At 39.8% G+C, this 24,703-nt stretch overlaps 1 protein-coding gene across 4 annotated transcripts in view; it reads left to right on the top strand.

The window, feature by feature from the left end:
* The window catches only part of PRKAG2 (protein kinase AMP-activated non-catalytic subunit gamma 2), a 1,661,435-nt gene that overhangs the window by 687,016 nt on the left and 949,716 nt on the right, over positions 1 to 24,703 (top strand). The window lies entirely within an intron of this gene.

The raw sequence follows: 24,703 nt of genomic DNA, 5'->3' as shown, positions 1-24,703 counted from the left end.
CAAATTGACCCCAGGTATACAAAAGTTCTCACCCTTTCAAGCGGGGTACCGTTTAGCGTGGGGCTAGGGCGGGTGCATTTCGGGGGACCGAAGATCATACATTTTTTGTTTTCTCTAAATTAATCTCGAGTCCCCGCGAGGCGCAGAATGAAACAAAGCCGTCCAAAACCCGCTAGATGCCTGTTGATGTTCGCGACAACAATAAGGTGTCGTCTGCGAACATCAGAGCAGGCACGCGACCTGACGCCAACCAAGGGGCATCGCTATCCCTGACGATGCCCTGGAAGGAGGCAACAGTGGCCACCCTTAAATAAAAAGCTGTATGGTTACCCTGAAGATTTAAGTAATCTGTGCTCTATATCTCTCTTACCTGCGCCAGATAAGATAGTGGAAAAATAACTGAATCAGGAACTGCTAGTATTCATGGCCTCTCAGGAACTTTTGGACCCTTCACAGAATGAGTTTCAGAGTGGCCACAGCATGGAATCCACTCTGGTGGGTGCTACTGATGCCAAACGTCATAAGGTTGATCTAAGAGGGTCTGCCATCTTTGTACCGCTGGACCTTCCAGCGGTGTTTGATACGATGTCCCCCTCCCGCCTGGTTCACAGATTGTGTCAGGCAGGACAGAGGGACACTACCCTTGCCCTGATGGAGTCCTTTCTTACCAACAGATCCCACACTGTGAGTTGTGGTCACTTTAGGGCAGGTTCCTTCCAGTTACCTAATGGGATTGGCACATGGCTCCTCTCTCAGCCCAACGATGGTTAATCTACATATTGCCCCTTTGGCCAAGCTTATTAGGTCCTTCACCTTCCAAGTACTCTCTTACGCTTATGATATGCAAGTCATTGTATCAATATCCGATGACATCTCATGGATGGCTGAAAGGTTCAAGTTATGTTTGGCTGTTATAAACAACTGAATGAAAGAGAATTGACTGGAAATGAATACCGACAACCCAGAGATCCTGATTTTTGGAGAGCAAAAGTCGTTATGATCTGAACTGTAGTGGCCAGGGTTTTATGGTGCCCTACCTCTATCAGTCACTGGGGCTAAACATTTGGGTGTTTTTCAACACCTCCCTCTCCTTTGATACAAAGGTGAAAAGGACTGTGAGCTCCTGCTTTAACATTATCAAAACTCTAATAAAGTCCCTCTCATTCCAGCCGAGCTCTGAGTTGCAGTGATCATCACGCTCATTACATCGCGTCTTGACTACTGCAATGCCTTTACTTAACTATCAATAAAACAACCCTACATAGACCCCAGATTATCCAGAAAGCAGCTGCCCATCTTATTTTGGACATTCCAAAACATCTGTTAGTCTGATAGGTCATCTGCTCCCTGCAATGGCTGCCGGTCAGGAAGCACGTGACTTTTGAAGCCCTCTGTCTAGCTCACACTGCCCTCCATTGCCAGGGGCTGCTGCCTACCACTGGTATACCCCAATAGACAGCTGAGATCTGCCTCTCTTAAGAAGGTGGAGGTACTCAGATTTTGAAAAGCCAGGTGGGGGAGGGTGGTCCTTTCGGGTCACTGCTGCCAAACTATGGAACACCCAACCCACCGACATTGCAAGTCTTTCCTCTCATGTTGCTTTTCGTAAGCAAATGAAAACCTGGCTTTTCTCCCTTCTATGATGGATAGGTCTGGTCACCTCTCTTGTAGTCCCTCCTATGCTCTGCTAGTGTTTTGACACCCTCAGATACAATGCGCTCTACAAATTTTCAAAAATAAAAAATAATAATTTCAAAATTATGTCTCCACCTACCGATTTGATGTATTTGTTAAATAAATGTGATTTTAATGGAGATTCCGTCTGGGCATATTTGTTTCTCCCAGTAAAAATGTATGCATGTGTGTTATATGGGCCCTTGTTCCTTTAAAGCATTTTATTTTCCTGGTCACAATTCTAACAGAAAATCGCTCACAAACATTGCTTAACTTTGGACCTGCATTTCAATGATCTGGGGCTAGTTGTATGAAAACGTCTTGCAAAATATCGGTCACAATTTGTAGCCAGTATTTTTGCAACCAGTGTGGTATTTTGGGGACCGACCAATGTACTAGTAGGTCAGTTTGCAAAATACGGAATCATAGTGGTTCACAATATGACATACCTCATACCTCATAGATATTAATGAGTTTGCAAAATTGCAACCTGCTTTGATTCCTTACCATCACAGGGATGGTGACCTGCTGGGGCGAGCAGACTGCCATGTTTGTGGTTGCATTTAAACAACATAGTCTTTTTTTTAAATAGTATCCCATTCTCCTTACAGGAAAACAGGATGTATTTTAAAAAAATGAAATGGTTAACAAACATTTTTTAAGACAAGGCGCTGGTCCATGGAACGACTGCATACTCTTAAAACATGTTTTTGTCAACAGTCACAAAGGCCAAGGTGTCCTGTTTGCTAATGCTTTACCACTACATTTCAGTAGCTGGTAAAATATTAATGTTTGGCCACCAGATTTTGGTTGCAAAACATTAAAACATCCAAATCCGAATCGCTATTTGGAAGGGACACCCTAAAAACGCCTCTTCCAAATTTTTGAATCGGGATTTAATCTTAAAATCAAATTGTGGTTTTTACTGAATCACAATTTGGGTTTGTTGCATACAAAAAGGACATTTTGTATTTGTAAATGATCTAATTTTGCAAATTAGATCCTTTGCAACTGCAAAAAGCCTTAGTACATCTGGTCCCTGATTCCTGTTGTTTTTCCTGCTGCGCTTAATGTCTTCTCTGTAGCTGCAAGTAGCAGGATCCTAAGGAGGCAAGTCAGAAATCTGTTCCTGCATGGTAGCTCTAGTGTTGGAAAAGATTTCCATCTGTTTAGGGATTGGCAAAGGATCACAGAGTAGTGCATTAACATCCCCTCAACCGTCCACTTGAAAGTTACCTCGGGTATTTCAACATGCAGAAATAAGGCATGAAATTGTCCTCAGGATACAAATTTATCAAAACTAAATGATGCACATTTCTTTATTAGCACATATACCTTTTAGTTTCTTTATTGTGGCAAAACTACTTTGTCTTTTCTCACCTCTGAAATATAAGGGCTCACCACCCATTTCCACAGTTGATTGTATCCAGCGGGCCTACGTGTGTAGTGGGGAAGCCAAAAATATCACCTAGAGGCGAGAGTATATCAGCATCTTGGGTAGTGGTGGGCAGAAAATTCCACTTCGCCGGCGGAGTTTATGGAGTTTTGCCCACTCAGTGCCACCCAAGTATTGTGGAGTTACGGCAAAATTCCAAGAGCCACATGGCAAAGTTTTGTCTCACACATGGCTGACCAATGTTAAGTTGGCAAGTGAGAATTTGCTTCCCCTTGCATGATTGTCAGGCTCTAGTACTCCCCCGGGGTGATTTATGCAACATGGGCGGTGTGGCAGGTCGCAGCTGTTCATGTTGAGAAAGCTGGTGCTCGAATACAAAATCTACGTGAGGGGCAGAAAGAAACAGCACCCTCTAGTGCACCATGTGGTTCCGTTTGCCCTGCAGTGCGGACCTAGCTCTAGGTGCGAAATTTCAGCACGCAAAGCGGAACAGGCCGATTTCCGTCTCAGTTTTTATGAAACTCCATGGAATACCACAGAGTACAACTCCGTGAGTTCCGCCCACCCCTACTTCTGGGTAGTGCCTTGGCTGATGCAAATTTGAGCAAATTTTAAGCCTAGGTGCACTGTAGCCATTTGAAACCATGTACAATTTTTTCATCATTTATTTTGCTAAAATCTGGTTTCAGAAGTCAGAAATTAAAATTATTGGAAAACAGTGGAACCTTGCAAATATGTTGTTTAGTTCTAAATAGCACATCAGACTAAAGAAAATAGCACCACCTAGAGAGTTTATGTATTCCACTCTATGGTCTCCTTATACCAGAATGAACTAATTAGCTATAGAATGTATTCCTCCAATTTTAGATTGTCATAAAAGCTCTCACCATCATACTAATATTGCTATTGAAAACAGACTCTTGGGACCAGCCAAGATGGCTGCCAAACTTTGGCGATGCATTTGAAGGCAGTCAGAATATATCTTCTGTTGTTTGATGCAGTTCATTGAGTCATGTGACAATATTCATGGTGTTGGTCAAGTAACCTTCCACTTTGAAATCTCTGCTCATTATTGCAGTGTCTCTGTTAAGAATCCAAGGCTCTTTCATAGATGTTCTTGAAAGTGTCCCCCATATGACAGTGACCCTGGTGGAACCGGGAAGGTTGTCTTTCCTATTATAAATATAGCAATGACCTTAATACATAAAGATAAATAAGAATTCGCTGGTCACAACTGACTTTTCAGACTTACTCTGCACAGTCTGTTCCCTTTATCAAGCAAGCCATAAATCTTAATGATAGCACAATATTCTGTTTAACCAGCTTTTGACACTTTTTTTACCTTGAACAGAAAAAGAATGTATGCTTAAGTTCATGGGATCTATCAGACTTTACTCAGTAATCTTCGAAATGGGAAGTGCATGTAAGTATTAACATGATAGGGTTTCAGACAGTGAATAAATATGAATTTTCATTGCCAGACAATGTACACACCATTATTCAGGCTTTTCCCTTTGAACTGTGTTGCATTACAGTTAAAGGGGAACTCACATTGAATATATATTCAAGCTATTCGCCAACGTATGACCTCGCCTGAACTTGTTTTCTAGAATGTTGGTTGCCCCAAGGACGAGAGACTTACCTTACAAGATGGCAGTGATCTGTTGCTGCCCATCACCATCTTTTGGCCCATCAATCGCGTGACTTAAACATTGGTCCCCAGACACCTGAATGATGCTGTCAATTGAGGAGACACTCTTTCAACAACATATCTATAAGTATTTCAAGAAAGAACTAAAAAAAGACAAAAGAAAAACAGCAGAAAATCACTTTTTGTTGAATTTGTCGTGTCACTAACTATATAATAAAGTCGCTTTTCTTTATAGAATAAAGAAATTAAAAAAGTGTCCTTTAGAATACCCATAAGAAGGATGTCAGGAACACTGGCACAGTAAAAGAGGAGGCGATAGCGCTAAAGGCCCATCCCTACTTCCAAAATGTAGCAGTTTTCAGTATAAGAGGTTTGTTTAACGACAAATATACAAATATCTAATAAGCTCTTCTCCTCCAAGCAACAGACAAGCCTGTTCAAATAACTACAGATACACTCTATCACAAGGAAGAAGACTTCCACAAACACAGAACATCCTCTAAGATAATAAGACACAATCGAACAGACCATCACTCTGACTGGATATATAATTTTGTGTGCTTAAGAGGTAATTGGATAGAAATCCAGGACAATCCAATATGGCCACTTGTGAACAGGGGCATTAAACAGGATTTCATGTAACAAGGGTCCCATGGGACTCATTCAGACCAGTTTACCCCAATCAATATTCCCTCAATATGCATTCTCCCATTAGATGAATGCCTACTGTGAGAATATTTATTGTGTGAATCTGATGTGCATACGCCCGATGGGCCCATTGTTATACGAAATTCTGCAGAGACAAAATTGACATATAGGAGAGGGAGAAGGAGTAAGGGAAGTATGGATCTCAACTGTTGTTACACATTTCGATGACAGTTGTGGCTGTCCTGGAGCAGTACCAAACTGAACTAATCTCGTTACTGGAGGATTTGGGACGTGTCCCTTGGGTGGTAAGGGTCAAGTCAGGTTTACCCCTTAACACTATAGCAGAGGCACACAACTAGCACTGTCTTAACGCATGGGCATGCTGCGAAGTAGCCTGGGGGACCCACGAGCATAGGGGCCCAGTGCAGACCCCAATTTAACACCAATTTTCTTTTAAACATTTATATTCCTGTGAGTGGTTGTGTAGGCAGGGCCCAGTGCATTGCTTTACCTAAAGGCTTATAATGCTGTTAACACGGCCCTGCACACAACGAGTCAGGGTGTAGGATGATAAATTGTGTAGGCCGATTAATATTTTTTTGAACGGCACCTTGGTGATACAGAGAGGGTGAATTGATGGGGAATATTTTGTGAAGAGTCTTGTTAGGCATTATAAGGGAGGAGCATCATCGCATGAGCATATCTGTGAGAAGGATGCTGATAATAGGGAGGAGGGGGATGATACAACTGGTAAATGTTTCACAAATATGCTGACTACATTGGGGAAAGTGCAATGGTTTTGTCTGGAAATGTGTTTCCAGATGTTTTCTGGGGGGATCCCCAAGGACTTAAGCTGGGCAGGGCTACCCATTTCCTCCGGATTGTTGGAGCTATTGGAGCCATTCTTTGAAGGCCCACAGCCACTTTGTAACCCTGTCTAGCTCCATGGCTTATTGCAAGAGACACAGTGAGGTTGTTAACTGACAAAGATAAACTAAGAGTGAAAGAGAGAGAAAAGTGAAAAGAGACACGAGAATAAAGCGGGCTGGTTTGAACATTTTTACCAGATCTGCTTTTGTTCCCCTTCCCAGCTCTGTATTAACATAAATATAAATAAAAGTATTTTGATATGCATATTTTGATAATGTTAAAACACATAACTAGGATTGGGCGACATTTCTTTCTGGAAACAAACAAGCAAAATCTTACTTTTTATTTGTGTTTAAATGCAGAGCAAATCAAGCTTTAAAAATAACTAGATCTGCTTTGCAAGAGGGCTAAGAAAGTATTATATTCTGCAAATGTTCATTTCAAGATGGGAATTTATCAAGCATTGTACCATTCTTAGTCGTTGCTAACATAATCAATCTATCACATATTTTATACACCATTTAATCAAATATTCCTTAATTTGTTGTTCATAATTCATGCTAAAATGTATGAAAATCCCTCCTCTCTTTGGGTGAGACAGCGATCACTTAATATTTCCCATACATATCTGGATGTTTACCTCTGAGTCTTAAAAACATTTTGACAGACATGTATATAATGTTTCATTGGTTCATGATAAAACACCTATAATTAAACATATAAGTGCCTGTAGATTCAAATTCATGATTTAATCTAAGGCAAATAAATAGAGAAATTGTTTTCTTGGCATTTCCTTAGTGTTTACTGATTTATTGTACAACCTTAAGAGCAATGAATATTCCTCCCTAGAGACTCCGAATTTCTGAATATTGACTCAGTGAATGTCTCCAACATTAGAACATAATGATTCATGTTTGGATTCCTGCTTGTTTTCACATGTTGGACCTCTTGTCCTTTTTTCATAATTCAGACCTGACACCATGTTGGAATTATACACTTATTGTTTCTTACTTACACTTTTATACCAACTCAATGCACGCTCAGATTTACATAACAGACTTATCCATAAAAGCAACTCAAAAATACATTTTTAAAACCATCTTTGAGTGCTTGCCAAGAAAAAAACACTTTGCATATTAGCAACACCAAATTGTTTCTTGATTCAAATTCCTAGGCAAAACTAAGTTAGATATCATTTGAGATTAGGATTAATGATTAAGGCTGAATATTATCAACCTTATATATTGTTCAATAGTTATTTATTTAAATATTTTAAATAACATAAAGAAAATCCCCATATGTTTCCAAATTATACATTTCAAAGAGAAGGGTGAGAAATATTATCACCCGAGAGGAACCAGAATTTCAATTAACTTATGTTATTAATGATTAATATACACACAGGTAAACTGAGGAATTGAACATTGCAATGTGCCAAAATGTTTAGCTAATTACTTCTAATTAGAGGTATGAGTGGGTAATTGACCCCAAAACAAAGCTGTTCTAGCAGGCTATCGTCATGGTAACCCTTCAGCTATCCAATCTTCATTACGATAGCTCTATCAGTGATGTATTTCAACTAGTATATTCTCTCTTACAGAAAATGATGGTATTTGTTATCAAGTTTCAAACCTCTTGCAGCACCTTGGAATCTGTCATTCCAAACAGCGTCCCTATTTTGTAGCATATTGTCTCTGTTACCTCCTTTTCTCTGGGGTGGTATATGATCAATATCTAGAAACCTTAGATTGAGATCTCTCCATCATATGATACTCATTGAAGTGGGCTTTAATAGGATATCTATTGCATTTATTCTTAACCGCCCTAATATTTGTCTCCCCACCTGTTTTCAGTGATTTTATGGAAGATCCAATAAACAATATGCCCCAGATACAGATTACTATATTAATGCAAAATTTGCATTTGAAATTCTTAAACTGCAGATTCTGTATTTGTTATGCAGAAATTGGATCATCAAAACGAATTGATTTACTCACAGTTAAAACAAGCACTTGCTGCCACCACATTTACACTTGGCTTATCAGGAATTGTTGGCAGATGTTCTTGATCTATCTGATACATTATAGTGTTTGTAGTTCTTCAGATATTTTTGAGAGTTTTTAGATATTGGGAATGTTATTGATGGTTTATTAGATTGAAAATATATGGATTCATTGTTAAAAAATGCCACTGTTTTGTTGCAAAATGTAGTTAAATTCAATAGGAAATACAAGCAAAGCTGACATCAACCATCACCAATGGGTGTGTTTAACTGCCAAAGGTACAAACAATTATGACACAAGATAATTCGATGGATGATGACATTTTGTATTAAACCTGTCTAAAAATACAGATATGTATTAGTATATTAGCAAACTTGGGCAAGAAACTTCAATTATTTTTTTGTTCACAATCCTTAACATTTGATTATTGCACATCAACCTCTGACCTGTCTCCCCGCTCCATCGCATATGCAGAAAGATGGTCCCACAATTCTTTGGGTCTAGCTAAATGACTTATAGCTGTTTAATTCTCAACCATTTCAGTGAATTAAGTTAGTTATGCATGTTTAAACCGGAGTGAATGTGTGTTCATTCTCTGCATTGCCCCACACCACTTTGACACTAACTGAGCCATAGGCATGAGTTTCCTCATATCCAGCATAGGGCGACTATAAACTGAGGTGGCATGGTGGCCAAAATAACAACTTTGATTAATTAACAATGACTGAGACTAAGTCGGTACAGAGCCAGTCTTGTCAAATAAGTATTTGTTTGTGCGGTTGTATTGTACAGGTCATGTGTTTCTTATATATGTTTGTATATATATATATATTTTTTTATTGTACCGATATGTGAATACATCTGTTGTCCTACAGCCATGAAGAAGTCCATCACTTTGGACGAAACATGTTGGTTGTTCTGTCTCAAACTTAAAATAAAAGAAGACTTGAAGGAAAGAATCTGGACATGGATTTTATAATTATTCATTGTTACTAAAGTAGTGCACCATATGTTTTGTTCTGTCTAATTTGCAAATGGTTGAATCCAAACTGAGGTGGCATGGTGTGGGAAATAACGGTGTGATGAGAAGCGACCTGAGTAATTTCCAGTGGTTGAGAATAGTTCAAGCATTTTATCCATCACTTTTTTTGTATATTTTAGTATCTCTTGGTCAGAGGCATCAATAAAAAGATTTCCATATGATGGCACAAACTGTGGCCCCATTTCAGTGTTTTTATATTGCTATATCTATTTCTGAAATCGAAAGAAAAGGGTACAAAATAACTTGAATCATTTCAATAATCATGTTAGTATGGTTTAAAAAAGAGGCTGCTCCTGTTTCCAAAAATCTCCTCCTTTTGGGGACGCTGTTCTTGATTTATAATCACATATAGGTTCCAAACATCCATTGTAACCAGAACTTAATCTTCATCCTATGCAATTCCAGCAATTTTACTCACTAAAATCTTGATTTCCGGTCAAATAAGCATTAAATAAGCATTACATAGCTGTAAAATTCAGCGACTCACAGGGGTGCTGTTAGAACTTGCTTGTTTGGTGTTCTACTTTAACATGATGGCTCCACACCAGGGGAGATTCCCCCATTATGTGAATTTGGCGTTAGGAGGGATTTGCACAACAAATAGGCAAACCATAACTTGCACACCAAATACAATGGTTATAACCTCCCAATATTTATTACAATAAGCAACAACACCTAAAAACACAATGCTACTCCAATTGATAAATACTACTACATTCTTTTTTTTTGTTTTAGTTTATCAGTTCATTTCAGATATAAAGTCCATAAAACCACAATAAAGCAATCCAAACATTAGCTAAGCTGACTGAAATAGCAAACAAAATAAATAAAAAAATATAGTGAACAAAGCATATTTGCACTAAAGTGTCTGGAGGGTTGCTAAAAGACAAAAGTTCTTCCTCTTGTCTGGATAGAGCCTCTGCTTTCCCATGCCGATTTTCTAGTCTGTAACTGACCTCATAGCCAAACCTAGAGAAGAATAGGGAAAACCTGGCTGGTCTAGGAAAAACTACTCAGAACTGTGTGGTACTATGAACGGTGCTACTAAGATGCTATAACCTTATCATGGATGTTTAAGGACCGTTTAGAATATTCTCATCACGCAAGGGGAGCAAATACAAGTTTTTCTTGGGAACCTCAAACTACCTCATCAGTGTACCGATCTGTGCCATGATCTGTTGATTAAAATCAGACGATCTGTAAGTGTGAAAGTAGATTAAGATAACTACCCATCAGCACGTGAATTCTCTGGAAAGCAATATCATCGGGCTAATAGTAAAACTAATATAACATTATAAGACAGTCTCCAACAAACACAACAAAACTCTAATTTTGGCCTTGAAAAAGAGACAGGTGTTACAAAAGATGTGTTGGTTCTTCTGGCGTTCAACATATCAGTAGTGAATAAAATATGGAATTATTTTAATGTTATTTTCTATAAATGACATATTAACTGTCATAAACCATATGTGATAATAACCAGTTTGTTATGAACAATGCTGAAAGTTAAACGTATGGAACTTGTTTAGTTCAATATTGTAAAAGTCTAACTGTCTAAATGTACACTATACATATTAGTACAAGATATTATGAAAAAGAAATACATGTAATCAGAAAATTAGAAATAGCATTTTATTTTGGAATGTACATTTGGGTGCCTCCTGCAATTATGTTTAATATTTTATAATCTGCCAGGTGATAGGGAGGCAACTACCACCTTAGAGAGCACCTGTGCACTAGACACAAAAGCCTGCCTATCACCCAATTGTTTCTTGTAATCTTTGTTCAGTTGTTGCTCTGAAACAATTGTCTGTGAAGACCTCCTTATTGATTTAAGGAGAAGTGTATTGGAAAGTCTGGCATTAATTAGGATACAATTTTTTCATTAGTTATGTCAGCTAAGCAGTGTTGAAGAGGCATTGTGCTTGTGTCTTATTTCTATTATTGAATACCCAATATAAAGGCATGGAATTTTCTGTAGAGCCTACCACTAATATAGCACAGAAGATTATGGGAATTCTATTAACTGCAGTTGAAGACTAATCAGAGGGAAGGTAGTTGTGTTGATATAGATGTCAAGTAGTGATATCCAGGATTTGAAGCTGTGTCTCTGGATTGCACTTTGAGTTATCCCTGGTCTCAGGGTCTATGAAAACAACAAAAAAAGAAAGCAAAAATGGTTATAAGAGCCATATGTAATTTCTTTAACCCCTTCGCTGCTCGGGGTATTTCCCCGCTGTGCTGGGGGGGCAGGGGGGCGCGTACAGCGCCCCCATGCTCATGACGAGGTCAGCTCGTCATGAGCCACGGCGCTCCGGTGCTCATGACGAGCTGAGCTCGTCATGACCGCGCCCGCTCCAATGGAACGTTCAGCACAGCAGGGGAATCAGCCCAGCGTGCGAGCGTTCCACGGAACGGGCGCGGTCATGACGAGCTCAGCTCGTCATGAGCACCGGAGCGCCGTCGCTCATGACGAGCTGAGCTCGTCATGAGCATGCAAGGAGTTAATTTGCACTTTTCTCCCTCCTTTAACTTCTAAGCTGCAAATAGAAGCCTGCTCAAGGATTAAGGGCTGTATAATCAGTCAACTATGCGACAGCAGAGTTCAAAGGAGGTGTGAGCTTACTTCTGCTACCGCTGACATTTAGCTGATTACAGCATCCAAGCACGGTGTTGCAGCATCTATTTTTGTTTTATTTATGGCTTTCTATAAAGCTGGCGCTTGCCTCCAAGGAAGACCAGAGCACATTCCAAAGAACCTTATTTTACTGAAGAAGGAATCTCTCAAACACAATGTGGGAGTACGAAATACGTTTATTTTGGATAATGCACATATAAAAACAGTACATAATACGAATACCAATACAGATTAAAAAATACAAATGCAATCCAAACACATCAATATAAATAAAACAAAATCATGTAAATAATTTACAATCAAATGAAGTAATATTATGTCATATTATTTAGAAGTACCATAAAAACCTTTTCAATTGATCATTTGTTCACCAAGAGAATCAAATACCAAAGACATGGCCTACAAATATAAAAAAAATGAAACCATCATCCACTCATACTTCTTTAGTAATCAGCAATCACATTAAGGAGAAATGAAATTCAATTTTCTCTCATAGAAACTAAATTAATCTGTCTTTCATGTATGTGCCAAGAAAAAGTACAGCATGGGAACAGAGGTATCACATTTATAACTGTGATAAACTACAGGATACTCTGAAGTGCCAAGAGGTTTTTAACATGGGAATCAACCATCTTTTCCTCTAGATCTCGTAGACATGGCAAGAGAATCAAAATGTATTTCATTTTCTTCTGTCTTTGAGCAAAATAGTAATCTTATGAGTGTGTCCGAGGCAATTGTTAATTGCACATAAAGTGGCATATTCTTGATAATTGGGTATAACCCTATCCAAATAAATTTCTAATGAACCAAAGTATTTTACACTTAAATAAGAAGCAGTTATTTTACATTGTCTAGAATGACTCCAGGTCTTCATTACTATATACTTCTAAAAATCATCTTTATTAAGGTCAATTGATCCTTTGCTCATAGAATGCAGGGAATGCGAAATATCTCCCTTACTAAATATTCTACGAATAGACTCACATGTTTTCCCCATGGAAGATTAAGAAAATTTGTCATGGAAAGCACTTCTTTCAACGCATTCAAATAAAATATCAATTCATTAGTAGTTCATAATCTGCCCAAAAGACTAACAGTCTAATTTGAACCAGGTTAACACCACTTAGATAGTACGGTTACCAAAAGACAGAAGGATTAAATATTTTAAAAGGTGATTTTCTAAGATTGGCAGAGTCAAAGCTTTAGCATAGTGTACAATTGTAAGAATGAGGGTAGGCAGCATAGATGATGAAATAAGATGAAGATTTATTCTTCAGTTTCAAGAGTAATTGGTTGCAGAAATTGTAAGTTGTAAGTTAGCAGCCCCAACGGGAGCAGCATCCCAGCTGCTCAGCCCCCACACTCCAACTGACATTCACTCAACCAGGCACACATGAACATTCTGTGACATCACACATACTATGGCTGAGCAGCAGAGCACAGAAACCTAAGGAAGAAATACATAGCAAGAAGGGAAGGATTGCACAAATAGCCCATATTGCAGGTGCCATAAGCTGATACAGCCTACACTTGTGACCTTAATACTTCCAGGGCAGCTGGTTTAGCTTTAGCATTAATTATCACTGCAAATCTTAATGTGGCACCTTTTTGGTGAAATAGACGGTCATTTCATTTCTTGAACTGTTTAGGCAATTGGAGCTGGTGGAACTCTATACACTCAAACACCCAATGTAATTTGAAGGGATTTTATCCAACAGATAGGAGGATTTTAAGAATTTGTGTGACATTATAGCCTTCAATATGTATTTTTTTCATTATCATCAAACACTAAAAGGACAAAATTGAAAGTATTGAATTAACACGTTTTTGAGCTCATAGGAGTATGGGAAATAAGTATGTTATCGCAAGTAATAATGTTGCCATTGTAACACCATTAATCATAGATGCATCATTGACACAATTCGAAAGATAAGAGCCCAGTGTATATACATACAAAGAGCACAAGGATGGAGCAAGAACATAACCATGCCAAACAACTTTAGAAATAGGAAAGGTGTTAGTTGAAAGATCACCTACTACCCTATACTATAATATGCCAAATGGTATGAGGATCTTTTGCATTGATTACTTCCAAGAGCTCTTTCTTATTTGTAATAAGTTCTTCATACAATCTCTGACACTCTGTTATAGTGGTCACTATTCTCATCCTTATGATCAATGAAATCGTTACGATTTGCCCTTTTGCAATCTGAATCATGTGACTGTTGGATCTTGTGCACTGTCTTGACTTTGCCGTTAGTAGTGAAATCATTGTGCACTTGGCTCTTCTTATCAAAAGAAGGATCAAATGTCACTTCAGGAAAAGGAGAGATTTCTGATATAAAATGAATAAAACAGGGGGTGAATCCAGTCAACATTCTTTTGCTGTTAGTTAAAATGATGCTATGGCTCTTAAATTGTCCTAGGTCTCTATTACATGTGGCAATAAATCCATTTGGCATCAGAGACTAGACAAGGGGATTATGGACACTTTTTGGCTCATAAGACAATATCCATGTCGACAACACAGCACTAAAGCTGTAAACCGTTTATTGGAATTCTCAATGCAACTACAATGGGCTCTTGTATACTAGGGTCCCAATTACAAGTTGCCCAGTATCTTATGGGTGTGGAACTCCACACCCATAAATATAGACACAATGTGGTAACACCTTACCAGTACCATACAATAACAGGTAAACCCCGTTGAATGGGGAATGCCTGTATCCTAGTTGGAATCCACACAAAATTCACTTTCCCATGGGACTTAATGCATACATTTAGAAACTACTGAGTGTATGTGGGAGGTGTCAGCAGGAGACTTGTGGAGGGTGGGAGGTGAGGAAAGTAGGAAAGGAAAGGGGAAGATGCCAACTGATGGATGGTTCTTTATATGCTTCTCCTATGCCTCGGTACAAAGTCGAGCAGAGGGCGCCGACTGAGGCGACGCTGCACTGCAGGCCATTGCTAAGGCTGAAGTTTTCGGCCTGTAATTTCAGGTCCAGTGTTCCCTAAATCAAAGGTGCAGGAATGCCAGGTGCTTCTTAATTGTTTGGAGTGGTATTCCACACAAGAATTCTGCTCTACACAATTCATAATCAGGACTTAGGGGTTATCACAAGGGAGAGCATAGGGCATACCCCTATTACAGGTTCTCAACCTATGGGTGATGGACAAGTGTGCCAGTTGTCAGCTTACTTTCCTATGGGTATCTCATATTGAAAACAGTAGATTCTGCTATGCCCCTTGTTTCACCTTCATCAGTCATCAGAGCATTAAAAATACCTGTGAGTTTGAGAGTGTTAAAGTCGCTTGCAAATATAGTTTTTCCAACAGATCGAAAGCAAATCCTCCAGCAAAGCTGTAATAGGAACTAGACTGGCAGAGCCCTCACCTGTTTGGACATATGAAAAAGAGAAATCTTATAATCAGAATAAAAAGTTACACAAATCAATTATAATTTGGTTTAGTTAGAATAACTGCAACATCATATATAAGATCAACTGTTATCCACATGGCTAGATGTTCGGGATGTCCCCTATTACTAACCATGGCTTTAATGCTAGAATGTATATTTCCTGGTGTCAAACAGGAAAAATGCCCAAGTCTCTTAGAACGTACAAATAGCAATCTTAGTAATATAAAGGCCCTACCAGGGTCCTACATCTTCATTCCAAGACCTACAAAATTCCAGGATGAAACATCAAAGTGAGGAAGAAGTAATTAGTAATCACAGGTGAAATACCACTAAGCGCAACAGTCTCAGTTACCACAGTAAATTGCACTGGGACCAGGCTAGTTTGTCAGTCATTTGTTTCTAAATTAGAAAAGGAAGAGATAATTGATACCCCTTATTTTTGTTTGGCAGCTCATTGGAACTGCCATGCTATTTGTATTAAATTGCACCACAAATAGCTCTAAGACCATGAAAACTGGAGGAAATACATTTAGCACCTCTTAGATCAGATTGTATTTTGGCAAAACAATGGCTCATGTTACTCATGCAAATAAAATGTATTGATGAGGGACTCCTCATATTAAAATGTGTGGTTAAGGAACTTCAATTATATACACCAAAATCTCCCTTTCTTTAGATAGTTGTCTAGAATGGGGAAACTATGTCTTGGAAGGCCGGGTCATGCTGGGGAACCAAAGCTATCCTGGTACAAATCCTCAAACCAGCCCCAATCTCTTGGTCTCCCTGCATAATCTCTCTCTTTTGATCAATCCATTCCCTCTCTTTCCTTCTCTTCTCTCCTCTCTTTCTTTTCCTTCTCTGATCACTTTCTCTCTAAATTTCCTTCTCCCTCCCATTCTTTCTTCTCCTGTGGTCTCTCTGTGCCTTCTACAATTCCAGGGAAGCTGGGGAAAGTGACAGAGCATTAGGGGCGGCCCTGGACTCTCAAAACCGACCACCAAGGGCTCCAGCCTCCAGGGAAAATGTTCAGTGGATTAAAAGACTTGTTGGAAGAGGATATTTAGTACCTGAGCAGCTAGAGCTGGAAAAGCTGCATGAGTCAATAAATGAAATTACACCTTGTGAGGTGCATTTAAACATGATATATTTCTCAAAAGTACAAAAAAGGGAAGAGTACATCTTGGAAAAGGATCAATAGACTCCTTAGTCTTTGCAAATGTTAGAAAGACTAGGGTCTTTCTGCAGAATATTTATCAGTAGGGCAGGACTGGCCATTTTGCCACCATGGCTTAGTCCCACATTATGGTGCAAGATATGAGTCTGATTTCCAGTGCTTAATTTGAGCCTTTGGTTTCTGGTGCTCGGCACCGGCTCTTAATTTGCCGACACCGGCTCTTATGACAAACTGCCACATGGTGGTGCTGCTTGTTTTCTTTAGAGATACGCACTAAAACAGTGATTTATTAATTCTATATACATCATAAATAACTAATACCAGCCACCCACCATTCTAATAGCTTTGGGCCATGGAATAGTCTGAATTGTCACACTTGTAGGAATGTGATGGGTATTAAGCGTGTTTACACTGTTACTGGCAGTGCTGGCAGTGTCAATGGATGGTGCAACCTCCTAACGAGAACCCTGGCATCTATTTTTTTTTTTTTTTTTACAAATAAATCACTGCCGATTTCAGAAATGGGTGTGCCATGGTAGAAGAATGAAAGCACACTTGCACCATACTAGCTGCTGCATTCTGCATGATGGGGCTTGTTTGAGCATTTATCCCAGTGCAGATGTTGCTTTCTATTCTGGTGCTTTTCATCAGTGTATGAATAGAGACTCTATTGTTATTTGACATCATAATAGAAGAAACCTGTAACTGCTCCCAAAATATGCTTACGTTTTCCCTCGAACAGATTCAATCTTAGTTGAGGGTTTGTGTTTTAGACTCCACAACTCCCACACTTTTATGCAACTGCATTTGCGTTTAGTATTATTAAAGTAAATAGTAAATTTATGTCTGTGTGCAGCTCTGGGGCACAAGGATGAGCTTAATTATAGACCCACAATCCCCCAAATCCTGATGTTGTTTATTACATGAAATAACAACAATGCTATAGATTTGCTATGACTATTTTTTAATTTATATCTGTGGCTTGAGGCAGTGACTTATTTGTATACCCTTTTATTTAGGAGTTCACTTGTTCTCTATGTAAATCATTTTAGCTTTGGGGTGTTTTATCTGAGCTTCTTTTATCATGTTTTACTACAGTATTATGGATCTTAAAAAATCTCTGACGAGATCTGTATTGTTAGACCAAAATTTCACACACAACATAGTTTTACTTAGAAATATTTTCTCAGGATGAATTTGCACGTTTTATTGCATTGCTATTTTAAATGTTTATACTGTACCTTTTATAGTTGTATTCAACTGAAATGAAGGAAATATGATGATGATGATGACTTATTTTTCATCCTCAGACCTTCAACCAGTGCAAGAATGAGGAAGACAGAACAATTTGGAAAGCATGGGTAAAAAATAACCTGCAAACGTGAAATAAAGAGACAGGAAGTGTAGGGTGGTGGAAGAAACATGTATGAGGTGTAATACAAATAAAAAATAGGAAACCTTGTATTTGACAGCGCTGGCATTTGGCAGGATAAGGAAACACTGACTGCAACTTGTGGCCAGCTAATGACTTCAGGTTCTTTCCGAGAACCCTAGATATGGTTTGGCCAGAGGACAAAGGAAAGTCTGGCAGAGTTTGGGTAGAAGCGAAGCGACATAGTACTGTGTTTTTCTTTGAGGGGAGGTGTACTTGTGTCTGGTTTTTATGCCTCTGCATATTATATTTTGAGATAGTGCATTGTGAAGCACAACCCTTTTTAGTTAGATGTTGGTATTTACTTGGACAGTGCTTAATTTGTAAAATAATAAGTGCCAGGGCCCTGACCTGGAGGCCGCTGCAGCTTGCACCACCCTTCGCCCCTGTCATCAAACCAAAACAACTACTGACATTTTCTCTCGCCTGCAAGTGTGACCAATCAGATTATTCCAGGTCCCCAAAGCTAAAGGAATGGCTGGGGAGGCATGTATTTCTCATTTTAAATGTATATTGTATTCATAAACAATCGTTGTTCTGCTCATCTCTAAATAAGATGAGCAGCTCTACCATGTGGCAGACTGTCATAGGTGTGGAGTTGACAATTAAGTGCCGGTGCCAAGCACCAGAAACCAATTAAGTGCAGGTGCTGATCACTGGAAACCCCTGTCTCAAATTAAGCACTTCACTTGAGCTATCTTTGGCACAAATATTATTTGATATGGGAGTTACATGCAACTCTACCTCATCCAGCAATGTTGTTTTATCTAGTGAATGCTTGATTGCTAAAATTACTTTCTTTAGGATATTGCCGAAGGAAGAACTGGGTTCTCCTTCTCTTTTCCTTATTTTGTTTGAAATTAATCAACAAATTAATTTTACAAAAAAAATGACAAAAATACACACCTAGTTAAACAATTGTAACCAATCCAAGAAACAATAGTCAACAATGAGCTCTTGATTTTGTTTAACCTATTTCTGTTTCTTTTTCTATGGAAATTTTATTGTTGCACCATTCTGTGTATTTTTGCTAGAATAATTTGTATATTTGTAATGAAATAATTACACTAGGACAATCTCTTTACTTTTTTGAAAGCTAATCTCTCCTAGAAATTTTTATGTTTAGAACTAAACTTGAGATGTGTCAGACTGCAGTGTTCTTTCCCGCATTATCAACACCTCCTGTATGTATCCGAACACAATATTTCCCGGAAGCAGTGTTTGCAGAACAGACAAGAAATTCCAAGCACTGTTTGCTGTTGATACTATGTTTCTGCCAGTAGCAGGTTTCAGCCACCAAGCCTAGAACAACTAAGTGTTGCAAAGTACTGTCCTGAACAAACTGAAGTCTGCCAATTAGATTGAAGAAAACAAGCACACCCTTTTGTGGATGAGAGTGGAGTGATGTAGGGCATTGGGCAAATTGTGAGTGTTGTTTCAAACTCCGGGTGACCTGCTGTGCATAAACAAATGACTGTCATCGTCCTTGCACAGAGATGTCATTCAAAGGAAATTCTCTCCTAGAACTACTTTTACATGAATGGCGATTATGAATTAATGTATTCTCAATCTTCTGTTTTGAATGATTACCAGAAACAGTGCCAGATTAAACCCTTGGAAATTCCAGGGCCCCCTTGCAAATTATCTTCTAATACCCAATGCACCTGATTTTCTTTTACAAACTGACTGCTGCCAGATGATGGGCTTTAAAGAAACCAACTGTTATGTGATTCTGATGTCTCTGGTTTATGTACTTTAAGTTGTATTTTGATCCATTGTCATGGGCCCCTAAAAGGAGTGTGGCCCATAGGTGAAGCACCTACATTGCCTTTTTGATCCGGAACAGACCAGAAACAACCAATGCCATAGCTAGACCTACTGCCACCCGGGCCGTCCCCTAAAGGTGCTGCCAGGTGCAGGAAAGAGCAAGGGAGGGTAGTGGTTGGTGGCCAACAGACACCTTGTTCTCGTGGGTGCGAAAGATGATGGTAGTCAACATACACAACTTGCTCACCTCCGCCGCCCCCAAAAAGCCAAAAGGAGTGCAGTCCAGGGCGAGCCACCCCCCCCCCCACTCCATCCCCTAGCTACGCCACAACATGCAGCATGCATGCCCCATGTTTGACTGATGGCATCGGAGTGTTTAGTCTGCGTATTGCCTACTTTCTTTACAACAATGGTGGAACATGGAGGTAGAGTTATTGAAAAATAGGGCAATGCAATCCAGCAACTAAACTTGCGAGAGAGAAGCGCAGAGGCATATTTACTAAAGATGTCACTGCTACTCTCTTCCCCTGTACCGCTGAAGAAAACAGGCTGCCCAGACAAACTTTAAAACATTTCATAGATTGGAAGTGTGCTGTATAGTATAAGAGACATAGATACATTTCTTCTACTTAATGCCAGTTTCAAGTATGTGTGAATTTCAAATGGCTTTGCATCAGAATCGGTGGTTGGTAACTGTGGGTTGCCAAGGTACCACCAATAGAACACCTCCTTACGATAAAGTACGATAAAGTAGTGAATAGCTCCTTTTGTTGTGCTACTTTAAGGGACACTTTCAATTGCAAAAAAAATGTTGTGCTGGAAAGTATATTCCTTATGAAGACTTTGTGCCGCTTTGTAGGACAGACCTCTCATTTTATGTGTGGATTTTTCCACCCCGACTGTGGACTGTCTGCAGTTGAAAACTTGCTATTAACTTACAGTTTGCGAATCGCAAAAAAATAGTAAACCTACACAAACGTGTAAATTTACCTTTGTGAATCAGGCCCTTACCTGTGTCCCATAATCAGGTATTGTGACTTTGAGATCCTGCCTGTCAAATATTTTTATGCTAATGCTGCTGTATGTAGAAGTACTCAGCACTTTGTAGTGACTTGTAGAACAATGCCACAATATAAAGTAAAGTCCTCTTTAAAGTAACATAAACAGCACGATAATCTGTGCAGTTGATGGTGAACCCACGAAGAGACGGAACTGTGGTCGCTGTTTTTTGTATGAGTTCACGAATAGTCTCGCAGCGACATTACTGATTACTCTTTGTGGTGGAATGTGGGCCCAGATTGTTGCGCGTAACAGCTTTGCTGTCGTCTGTTATTAGTGGTGTAGCAAGGGTGCCAGGAGCCCTAATGCAAGCAAAGAATTTGTGATATCATCCTATGGGTCGGTAATTTTTGTTAAAGAAAGCTATAATTTGGGTGCAGTGGGCTCCTCAAACCCATGCGCTCTGGTGTCTTTGCACCAACTGCATTATGAAACCTACGCCCTTGGCTATTATAGGGTTTATATGATTAACTAAAATGATGCCTCCTCATGGACGTGGGTCACCAAAATACTTGGATAGTGAAAGTCATATCAGACACCCCAACTACCTTGTGTCCTCGCCCTTAGCCCCTCAATGCACTCTTATTGCCATTGTAAGGATTAGGGAAATTCAAGGAATTGAAAAATGCTCCTTAAATTGTAAAGACAAACCTCATTGTCGGGATGCCTATGTGGTAAGGTTGCATGCTTAAATAAATTGGTACCTAAAGTATTAAAAATGGCCGCCACACCTTGGGGAATATTTACAAAGGCATTGCACCACTTGAGTATCACTTTTTCCCATGTTACGGTGGCGCAATGCCCTATCCATATTTACACGGCGGCTCTAACCCACTTTATGTGGCTTAACCCCGCCTTGTAAATATGGCCCTCCTTACCGCAGTTTTCTGTGGCAAAGGGGCGTGCAATGGGTTTGGGTGTGGGTGTTCCCACGCAACACCCATTGCTTTTTGACACTGCCCCAACACAATCACACCTGCAATGCTGCAACGCAGGCACCCTTGAACCACAGCTTTTTTAGCGCCATTGCAAGGGAAAACACAGGGGTGCGCCGTATTCTTGTAAATGACGCAGCGCAGCTAAATTGCTTGCAGCGCCGTGCCATTTCATTGCAAATATGCCCCCAGTTTTACTCAGGGACTGGCAGAGTGAGGCAGCACAAATTTACTGTGTGGAATTTCTAGAGCAAGGGTGATGCTCAACCCAGATTAAACTTCCAGGCCTGAAACCTCAAGTGCAGGTGGAAAGGACTGCAGTGAACCTATGTGCCAGTAATTAAAGTTGCTATGGTCCTGCGGCCTGTCCCATTCATCTTTCCGGGGGCTGCCATCTTTCATCACAGCTGCTGGTGATTAAAGCCATTTCAGAGGTCAGCAGACAAGAAATCATAAATGTCAAGGAAGCGTTCTTTTTCATTATCAGTTCAACCGAGCGCACTCTTTGGCCGTGTCAGTTTGAAGGGATATTAAGTGTCCAGTTGCACATCATGCTATCGACGGTTCACATGAAACATTTTTATTACAGATTTTTTTGCGTTATTGTTTTGAAATGAGAGAGTTTATTTTCCTGGTGTGTTTGGATGTTTTGGGGCGACCATAATTTCGCTCATGTCAGTTACAACAAGCCAAGGCCACATTTTCGAAAGGCCTGCAAGGGAAGCCATTTAAAGCTGCGAGGTCACTCGGGCAGGCAGTATCGCGGTGTCCAGCCCAGAGGATGGACGGCTTGTTCTCTGACGTGAATTTATCTCAACCGATAACTCTCCGAGAACTATCGAGAGCCGTGCTTGCCTTACTGCTTCTCCGTGGCTCTAGCCTAGATTAACACCTCCCATGTTCAATGTATTTATTTTTTATTTTTTAAACAAATTTTAATGAGTTTGTAAAGGTCAGTACTGGATTTCCAAACGATGATAGACTTGTAGATAATAACATTTGGAAATAGGGAAGAAATTACAACCCCCATTTTATTCAGTATCGTAGGATTACACTCAATTAACAAAAAAACAACATTAACAACCGTAACTAGCTAATCCCGAATCTGCGTCTAGCCATTTGCCTATATCTCGTGGTTACTTGTGTCACAGTTGCTGGTGTAAGGTAACAGTGTTAACCCTCAATCCTTAATGGCTTGTTACCAATGTTCACTGTATTTTGGCCATCAATGGCTTGTGTTTGATGGGTAAACCTCATTTATAACGTTTTCTGTTGTGGAAATCTACAACTGCAGGCAGACTTCGCTTTCGAAGGCCTGTTTTGCCATTTTTCTCTTTTAGAACGCCGCTGCACCAGAAATAGCGAAACACAGTCAATAGCACAGCACGAGTCACGTCAAAAGACGCCGTAATTAAGGACGATGGGCTAATAATGTTAAAAACAAGCATTGGCACAGGTAATTGTTCTCATCTATGCACGGTATTGGCTTTGTCAATGTTTTTTGCCATGTTGTACAGCAGCGAGGTTGCTGTGCAGCGTGGCTGAAACTTTTCTAAAAAAAGCGCTATGACATGGCCAGTGGCGTAGCAAGGGGGGGCGGCACGAGTTTTGGGGGTGGCTGCCTCCCACCACTCTTACCTGTGGCTGTTGCGGGCGGCTGCCGAGGAAATCGCCAGCACACACACCTCTGCTCTTACACACGGCTGCGGGTCGGCAAATGCAGGGGCCGCCATGGGCGGGTTTAGGGCTAGCTATGCTACTGGCGCTGGCTGCATCATATTGCTTTTTTTATTGCTTGCGGGAGCGCAGGAAGGGAGGTATCATAGAGGGGTGAGCAGTGAAAGGACACAAGTAATGCATTCAGGCTCCAGGAGAGAGTCAAACACATGAAGAATAAGGAAGCATCTGGCAGCTGACCAATAAGAAGCAGGCAAATGAGAGTGTCAATGTAGCCAACCAATGGTAAGGAATGGGTGGTTTCTAATTCTACTGAGAGAAAACAAAAGGTCTCTAAGAGACAGCACCGGCACTGTCTAGGCGAGAACTCTAAAGCTGTGCACCTATGGATTACTTACAACTGTCAAATTATCGCCACAGCTAGAAACATTAAGGCTAATCTAGATTAGAAAACAAAATTCAAGGACCGCTTGAAAGTGAAATTGCCCGAATGTGCTACATTGAAAGTTTTTTTTTTTTTGCGAAATAACGTCACTTGTTGCATTTCATTTTAAATTGTTATATTCTTTCCACCTTTTAGTGTTATTTGCAACTGTGTAGTTTAATACTTCTGTTATTTTTGATTTTCCAAAACACAAAGGACAAAATTATGAAGAATTTGCACTGCCACAAAGCTAGGTAAAGGGACACAAAGTCTTGATAAGGTATTTACTTTCCAGTGCAATATATCTTTTTGAACTGGAAAAATGTCATTTCTTTGCTACAAAGAGCACTTCGTGCTACTTTGCGTTAAAGGCGCATTTCAGGGGTGTTCCAGTGCAAGCACCCACAGATTTTAATCGAAAGAGCCATATTTACAGAAATTGTTTACCTGGGCTTTGCACTGAAAAAAGCTGCCTCGTGGAGGCCTGTACAAAGTTGGAAAAATCTTTTTTATTTCTCCTATACATTTCACTCATTCCATGTGTGCTGTACTGTACAGCACACATCCAGTGTGTGAAATGTTTTAAACCCTGTCTACGTATAGAATTTCATACTGGAAGTGCACCTTTCCACCACCACCACCACAGTTCAAAGGTGTGTGTGTGTCGCTTGGCTCCCTCGCTTTGTGCCTGCACAGGGAAAGAGAGCAGAAACATGCCATATTTAGTTAATATCGCTTCACGCTCTCTCCCCTCCTGGCGCAACACAGCACAGCTACCTTACAGCTAGATTCATAAAAGTGAAATCGGCTCACAAAGGGCCAGATTCTGAGAATCTGGCCCTTTGCGAGCGCAATTTTTGCATTTGGGATTCATCATCGCAAATGCAAAATTCGC

The sequence above is a fragment of the Lissotriton helveticus genome, chromosome 10, assembly GCF_964261635.1.
Source record: "Lissotriton helveticus chromosome 10, aLisHel1.1, whole genome shotgun sequence".
NCBI classification, from domain to species: domain Eukaryota; kingdom Metazoa; phylum Chordata; class Amphibia; order Caudata; family Salamandridae; genus Lissotriton; species Lissotriton helveticus.
The sequence above is the reverse complement of the archived record's forward strand: the minus strand, read 5'-3'. Positions and strand labels throughout refer to the sequence as shown.